We start from the raw sequence: 8,829 nt of genomic DNA, 5'->3' as shown, positions 1-8,829 counted from the left end.
ATGCTAAGATGTCTTTTCTATGACAAACCATATGTCTCTACCTGCATAACCTCAAAGTCCTTTTACGATGGTCACTGTGGTGGTGCACTAATTGTGTGTATGACAAGTGACCATAATGTCTGTAATGCACCGAAGAGCATGTTAGATGAAAAATGCCTTCAGTTTACCACTCTCCTGCCTGAAATCTCCACACTTGAAAACAAAATCGGATATGTTAAGAGCATCTTATCTTCACGAGCTTCAAAATACAAACATGCAGCAGTAAGTCCTGTGAGGTTGTATTCGTATGAAGTTTATTTTACACAAAAAAGAAAAATCCCTGCTTGTTGACCCTCCAACAAGTAGTTCTCAAAGACTTGATTCAAACTCATGTCAGTAATAGCTTATAAGACATACAAAGTATTTTTTTTTTGAAGCAAGTGTTCACAATCCTCAAATGTGTTCAATGGATAAAACCTGATTTAATGTTAGACATTCAGTATTAGTGAGTGGCAGTCTGTCTGTTTCCGCTAGTCACTGGTCAGATTGCAACCACACATCTCCTGTGATGCATAGGCCATGTACAGGAAGCCATCTTTATCCTTGTGATCCCGATCCACTTCTGACATTGTCATTGACATAAGGTCTTGTTCACTATAAAGTAAAAAAGCATGTGTTTTGCATAACGCCATTCAGCATCAAACAATGGTTTTAAATTTCGTCATTGTCAGCCTTTCGGGAACAAGAAATTTCCTTTTGTCAAAACACGGCAAGTACTTTTCCCTTTTATAGCGTTCCACGACCACTGGCACTTTAAACAGAACGTTTCTGTTTATATCACTCACCTCACTTCCCGAGTTGCTAAACACTTCCATTGTTTAAATGGGATTGGTTTTTAGTTTCTCTGCAAACTTTCCATTCCCTTCCTCTACAGATTTACGGCGTTGCCTTCTGACCAAGGCACTACACCACTCCCTCTAGGCTTAATTGACAATTAATTGGCGATTTTTCATCGAGGTGTGTGCATGCTTTTACATGTCGTTTTTCGTAGGAGAACAGAAAACTATAAAATGCATTTTTTTTCTTTGCCTTTGACCTTCACACTCACTGCCACTTTTTTATGGTGTCTTTCTGCTGCATGTAAATGAAGACAGCCAAAAATCGCACCTTTCACGCTCCCAGGCTATCTTCATTTACATGTAATTGCAGACCTATTTGCGCCCCCCTGGCAACACATCCACGGCCCCCCAGGGGGTCGCGCCCCACAGTTTGAAGACCTCTGCTGTAGGGTGTTATTTTTGTAACACACACCACAACAAAGTGGAAATACCTGTTAATAAACTCTACATACTCAGCAGTTAGGAAAGCAATAAAAATGCACATTTATTTTGAAATTCTGAAGTAGGAGGGAAACAGAGAATTTTGTAGGATTAGAAAAAAATCAAGACACGTTATTTGGTGATGCAAATGTAATAATATTCACTGAAACCAGTTTTCTACACATTATCATTTATATGCAGTGTTGTTTTATCAGTAAAACAGTATGTCTGAGCAAATTTAATGACCAATTCAATGGAGAGAAGGCTGTCTGTAAATAACGATGTGCTACCACATAATGCTTTAGTTACATGAAAAAATTGCCCGCCTCATGTCCATTAAAGCTAGATGAGTCATGAAAAAGTGTTTTACTAAAAAGTGGGTTCTGGATCTAAGACGTTCGGGAGGCAGTGGTCCAGAGCACTGCCCGTCAGAGGTAGGACTAGGTCCTGACACACAGCACTTGTCAGCATGCAGAAAAAGACTTAAGAGCCTGACAGAGTGACTTGGTCGTTAACCCTCACCTCTGATTCTGGGCCTACCACTGCCAGCCCTGGAGAGGAACACCCAACACGCCCTTGTGACTGAAGCTGCTGTTTTACGGTTTGTACAAGGCATGCACTATGGTATGCAGCAGGTGGGAAATCACAGTTTTTTTCCTATCGCCATTCCAACTTCCCCATTCTCTAAAGGGGTTTTTTATGAATGAAAGAATGGCTCAGCTAAAGGATTTCAAGAAGCTGGTCAAGAAACGAAAATCAGGAAGATGTGGATAATTAATTGTGTGAACATTTGCAATGCTATAAAATGTTATTGTTTTTCTGCATAGGTTATTGGGAAAAAACGTAAAATGTTTAGCATCGAGACCTGTAAAACTATATTGGTGTATTGCTCATCTTAATTTTTCACAAATGGCAGGACTAACATTGCTATATTTTAATAAAAACTAAAGGTTTAATTTTTGTTGCTTACATGTGTCTGCATCCTGTACAATTAATGTTTACCTGGTGATGGTGCAGAAGTAAAGGTGGGTTATGCAAAACTAATCTCAGCAAATTTTTTGTGTACTGAAAGAGCAAAAAACATTGGGCCCGATTCACAGAAAGAACTTAAGACTCAATCATAAATATGCTACTATTTTGGTATTCACAGAATGCACTTACTACTTTTGGTATTCATAGAATGAACGTACTACTTTTGGTATTCACAGACGTTAGGATTTTGTCTTAAGTTTGTCTTAAGACAAACTTAAGACAGACTTAAGACAAACTTAAGACAGACTTAAGACAGACTTAAGTTAGGATTTTGTCTTAAGTCTGTCTTAGGTCTGTCTTAAGTTTGTCTTAAGTCTGTCTTAAGTCTGTCAAACTTAAGACAAAATCCTAACTTCTGTGAATACCAAAAGTAGTAGGTTCATTCTGAGAATACCAAAAGTAGAAAGTGCATTCTGTGAATCCCAAAATAGTAGTAAGTTTAGGATTGAGTCTTAAGTACATTCTGTGAATCGGGCCCAACGTATTGATTCAAAGTCAATATGTAGGGCTCTAAACAGGCACTCCTGCAGCAGTGGCCCATGCAGATTAGAACGGTGGGCCGGGTTGGGGAGGGGGGGGTCCGACAGATGACCATGAGGGAAAATTAAATAAATAGTTAATTTTCCCTCGTCTGCGTCTGTCGAAATACGCCCCCACACCCGGCCCCACCGCTCTTACCTGCATGGGCCACAGCTGCTCTTTTCTGCATTTTAAGTCATCGCCACTTGTATATTGGAACTGTGATGCCTTGTGAAAAAAAAAGCTAAATGTCCCACTGGAATTCACAAAGGGGTCTATTTCTTATATTTGTCCTATTACATGGACATAACTGCTTTGTTCTACTTGCATTGAAGTGTCACTCAAAAGTTTCAAACATGTTTAAAAACATTCACACATATGGACACCGAAAACAGGGATATGTCACACATTGTCAAAATCAGAACTTGACAGCTTTGGGAGGGAGGGCGAGGGGTGAGAGAAAAGTAGACCAAAAATTGTTTGTGTGTGTAAAAGGCTGCTTTATTAGGAAACAGGTGCACATTACAAATACCAACCTTGGCAAAACGCCTTACAAAACTAAACCTCGCTAAATAAATAAATAACTAACCACTCGGGCCCCCAACCCCCACCCCTAACATATTTGGGCCCTCCCCACAATACATCAATAAACATTATAACATCATTATACATTACGTCACCAATAAAACATTACGTCATCAATAAACATTTCGTCATAGATAAAACATACGTCATCATTAAAACTTTATTCGTCAAACCACAACTGAAATAACCTTGGTCATGTCTTCCGTAATCATCGGCCCTGCCTGACCCTGCACTCCTGCAGATACCCCCTTTACAAACTGAACGGTCAAACCATGACCAACATACCCCGGCCCCAGTCAAAGAAATACTCTAACGAAAATTCAACCAACAATCTGCCTAAAACCGTACTGATAAACAAAAACCCCGCACAGCACCTGCTCCTAGCGACAAATACAAGTACAAGAAAAACCCCTGCACACCGGAAACCCAGAAAAACAGCCTTTCGAAAAAGAAAAAAGGAACAGAAAAAACCCCAAAAGGGGCGAAAAAAGAGGGAGTGAGGGGAAAGAAAGACCGTGTAAAAAATTGGGAGGGAGGGTGGGACAAAAAAGCTAAAGCACCTAGCCACCAGGTCACCAAACCTAAAATGGTGGCGGTTAGCGGGAAAGGGGGAATTTATACTTGGGCTGGCTGGTCCTACTAGACCAGCCCAAAAACTAGAACATTCTGGCAACTTCTGGAAATAACCCCTCGCAGCCCTCCCAAACCGCCCGGGGGAGGAGACCTCCCGTCGGTCGGCTCCCTCCCCCAAGCCCCCCTTGGGAGGGAGGGCGAGGGGTGAGAGAAAAGTAGACCAAAAATTGTTTGTGTGTGTAAAAGGCCGCTTTATTAGGAAACAGGTGCACATTACAAATACCAACCTTGGCAAAACGCCTTACAAAACGAAACCTCGCTAAATAAATAAATAACTAACCACTCGGGCCCCCAACCCCCACCCCTAACATATTTGGGCCCTCCCCACAATACATCAATAAACATTATAACATCATTATAACATCATTATACATTACGTCACCAATAAAACATTACGTCATCAATAAACATTTCGTCATAGATAAAACATACGTCATCATTAAAACTTTATTCGTCAAACCACAACTGAAATAACCTTGGTCATGTCTTCCGTAATCATCGGCCCTGCCTGACCCTGCACTCCTGCAGATACCCCCTTTACAAACTGAACGGTCAAACCATGACCAACATACCCCGGCCCCAGTCAAAGAAATACTCTAACGAAAATTCAACCAACAATCTGCCTAAAACCGTACTGATACACAAAAACCCCGCCACCCAGAAAGGTAGGCAGGTGGGGGGGGGGTAACACACAACGCCTCCCTTTCTGCCCCCCAACACGCGAAACAAACAGAACAGATAGGGGGATCAACGCTGCAGAGCCAATGCCCGTGCTAACGCCTCACGAAGCTCCAATAGATACAGATCCATACCCACCCGTGACAAATGGACTCCATCATCCCGAAAAAACTCAACTTACTCAAATTTTATGTCCCTGTGCGAGATCCTGCTGAAACCAAGTCCCCTGCAGCAACGAGACACCTCTGAATTCACCTTCTTCCTGGCCCTATCAACAGCTCTGGGGTTCACCGCCCCTCTCCATGTCCTACGCGGTATCAACTCTGTCCAGAAAACATGGCACCCAGACCAAAGCTCCTTGATGAGGCCTAAATCCCGTTTCAAAGCACGCAATAAAACAACTCCTTTCGTGGCACAAAGATCATTTTCTCCCAAATGAATAACCAAAATATCCGGGCATAAACCGCCCACCATGTTATTGTTCAAACAAGGGATTAACTCTCTCCAGAGCATCCCACCTTTACCCTTCCATACAATGTTAAACATTCGATCATTAAAACCAAGCTGTTCTCCAAAGTAGCTTCGTGCCGCCTGGACTCTGGCCCACTTTACGAAAGAATGCCCCACTATACAAACCGTTACCACTGAGGAGCGAGGTCCAGCAACGGATCCTGAAAAAGAAAAGACAATTAGAAAACATGACTAAGAGGAGGACGCCAGCGCTTCCTCTGCCGAGCTCCTCACATAACGCTGGAAGCAATTAGAAGACCAACGCCCCAACCGCATAATATCCCTCTCAGTCCAACCTCTGTGAAAGGCCTCAGTGGCTGCACCTATTCGGAAAGAATGGGTCCCATATAGATTGCTATCGAGACCAATGTGTTGTAGAGCTTTGCGTAAAACCATCCTTAACTGATAAGTTGTGACAGGGGTGCCATTAATATGTTGGAAGACAAGAGCCTCATCACCACCCCCACATAATGAACGCCAGCGCCGCGCCAGCAATAAAGGGCAAGTGAGCCTTGGAGCACGCGCCTGTAACCACACACCTTTTCCCTTACCCGTCTGATCAGTTTTAGAGCTGGACAACCAGACATGAACACCCTCATCGTAACAAAAAACGTCCTTCCAATGTAAACCACCCTTATGTTTGGACCCCAACAACTTCGAGACCCTAAAGGCTCCAAAAAACATAAACGCCATAAGCATTGAGAAGACACATGCCTCAAAATCATCCAAACATACCATAGGCAGGACTGTGATTAATCTGGCAAGCACTTGCCACGAGAGGGGAGCCCTGGATCTACCAACATGCCCCTGCTCCCTGGCCCAGCCCTCAAGCATCCTCCTGCCAATCTCCCCCGCTGACGGGTGGTAACCCCCACAACAACTTCCCCATAAAAGCAATACCCGCTAGCTTCCCAGCGATAGTTACTTTGGTGAGGCCCTTATCCATAAGGTCCAGTATAAAATTGACCACATCGTCCGACCGCCGAGACAGATCCTCCCTTCTGACAGCACCAGATTCCAGGAATTCCCTCCAAGCCAAGGAATAAGCAGAACGCGTAGACACAGACAAAGAACCTACCACCAATTAAACGACCGACCTCGCCTACGCGCCAAAGATGAGTCGGCATCGGAGTTGGGGATCTGTCTGCGTCCCTCGCCAGTCCACGGAATCTCCCCCACTGTGAACGAGACAGAGCATCCGCAATGTCATTGTCCACGCCAGGAATGTGTAAGGCACGAAATTGAATGTCGTGTTTCAAACAACCCAGAACGAAAACTCTCATAAGTTTTAACACCTGTTCGTCTCTGGCAGACTGTCGGTTCACCACTTCTACAACAGCCATGTTATCCACACGAAACAGCACCCTCTTGTGTGCCAATTCCTCCCCCCACAGTGTCAAGGCCACCAATAGAGGGAACAATTCCAAGAAAGTGATGCTGCGACCACCATTCAACCATTCATCCGGCCAACGTTCCGCACACCATTTACCATTCCAGTAGAGCCCAAAACCATCACTGCCAGCCGCATCCGAAAACATCTGTACATCCCACTGAAAATCAACGTCTCTGACCAAGGGAACACCATTGAAAGAATTCAGGAAAAACTTCCACATTCTCAAGTCCTCTTTAACACCAGCAGACAAACGCACACGATGGTGGGGCAAGTGATGTCCTGCTAAAGCCCTGCCCAGTCTTCTACAAAAGATCCTGCCCGCTCTCACAACTCTGCAAGCAAAATTCAAATGACCCAAAAGCACTTGAATCTCTTTCACCAACACTTTCCTCTTAGACAACATTGACTCCAGCAGTTGCACCATGTTGAACCTTTTGTCCTCGGGCAGGCGAGCCGACATAAGTACAGAATCAATTTCAATACCCAAGAAGGAAAGGACCGTAGTAGGGCCCACTGTCTTTTCCGGAGCTAAAGGAACTCCCAGATCCTCCATGAGCCCATGGAATGTGTCCAGAGCGGTCTGGCACTCCGCGGAGCCCGGGGATCCGACAAAGAAAAAGTCGTCAAGGTAATGTGTCACCAGGGAATGACCGGACTGATGGGAAAAGTACCATTGCAGGAAAGTGCTAAAACACTCAAACAGAGCACATGATATTGAACAGCCCATCGGTAGAGCCTTGTCCACGTACCAATTACCTGCGAATTGTATACCCAGAAGGCACCAATCGTCCGGGTGGAGGCAACAGCCTGAAAGCAGATTTGATGTCACACTTGGCCATCTCAGCGGCTGCGCCCGCGGTCACAACAAGTGACATGGCCACGTCAACCGAAGAGTAGGAGACCGACACCGCCTCCGGGTCAATAAAATCATTAACAGATGACCCCTCAGGCCACGATAAGTGTTGAATGAGTCTAAACTGTCCCGACTCCTTCTTCGGGACAACACCAACCGGTGAAACAATCAAATTATGTAACGGCCAATCTTGGAACGGGCCAGCCATCCTTCCCTCCTGAACCTCTTTAGTAAGTTTGTCTTGGACAACTGCGGCGTGTTCTGACGCCGATTTTAAATTGGCAGACCACCTCCGTTCTCGAGATCCTAAGTAACCCAGTCGGAAACCAAACTGAAAACCTTCTAATAATTGTAGTTTTGCAGACTCATCCTCGTAACCTTGTAATGCAAAACGCAACCTGTCCAATTTAACTGGTGTACGAGCCTTTGGCCCCAGAACCCTTAGCACCTCTGGATCCCCGACCCCCTGAAAACTGTGAGGAAGTATTGGAATTTCCTGAACCCGACTGTTTACCCTGCTGGCTTCCCGATGGCTGGTTGTCCCAGCATTTGGATAACGGGTGTTTCCTTCCGCAACCTGAGCATTCATGCCTGAACTTACAGTATTCTCTGATGCAGGAGCCCCTATTAAATTCCCAACAGAAACCAGATCCCGATGACATGGTTGTAGTGGCCCCCACCCCTCCCCGGGTGGGCTTCCCCTGAAAGGGCCGGTAAACTAGCGGTAAACCACTGGCCGTAAAGACGGTCTTCCCCCCAGCTGCTGACCCCATTGTGTGCTGCCATAAATCCATATCGAGCTCACCCCATTTCGCCTCAGGGTCCCAAGCCATCCTGGCCCTAAATTCCTCGTCATATTGAGACCAGGCAAAACCACCCCCGGTGATCTGAGCTTTACGAATCACGTCCATGTATTTAAAAAGGGAAACGCTGCGCTCAGGGAACTTTTCGCAATATACACTAGCATAAATCAAAAACGCAGCTGTCCAGTTCTCGATATTCAAAGGCACTTTAGGGCGTTTAGCCAACTCAAATTCCTCCTCTTTAGAGCCCTCCTTAGACCGGACTTCCCGGTGTAGAAGCTTAAGGAGCTCCACATACTCACCGTTCCAAATTCTTTCTTTGGTACTTAGCATTAAATGAGCACCCAAAGGTTTCGTAACCCCCATGTATGGCAATTTTTTGATTTTCAACTCCTTACTGGCCACTGGCTCTTTAACATTGCTGGAAGCACCAGCCATAACACCACTGTCCACTTTGTCTGTAACTTTGCTGGAAGCACCAGCCATAACACCACTGTCCACTTTGTCTGTAATTTTGCTGGAAGC

The 8,829-nt window shown here is 44.9% G+C and overlaps 1 pseudogene; it reads right to left on the bottom strand.

The window, feature by feature from the left end:
* Positions 1 to 467: 467 nt before the first annotated feature.
* LOC147711670 (microtubule-associated protein 1 light chain 3 gamma pseudogene) lies at positions 468 to 898 on the bottom strand (annotated as a pseudogene).
* Positions 899 to 8,829: the final 7,931 nt, after the last annotated feature.

The sequence above is a fragment of the Lissotriton vulgaris genome, chromosome 5, assembly GCF_964263255.1.
Source record: "Lissotriton vulgaris chromosome 5, aLisVul1.2, whole genome shotgun sequence".
NCBI classification, from domain to species: Eukaryota; Metazoa; Chordata; class Amphibia; order Caudata; family Salamandridae; genus Lissotriton; species Lissotriton vulgaris.
This window is presented reverse-complemented; position numbering and strand designations above follow the sequence as displayed.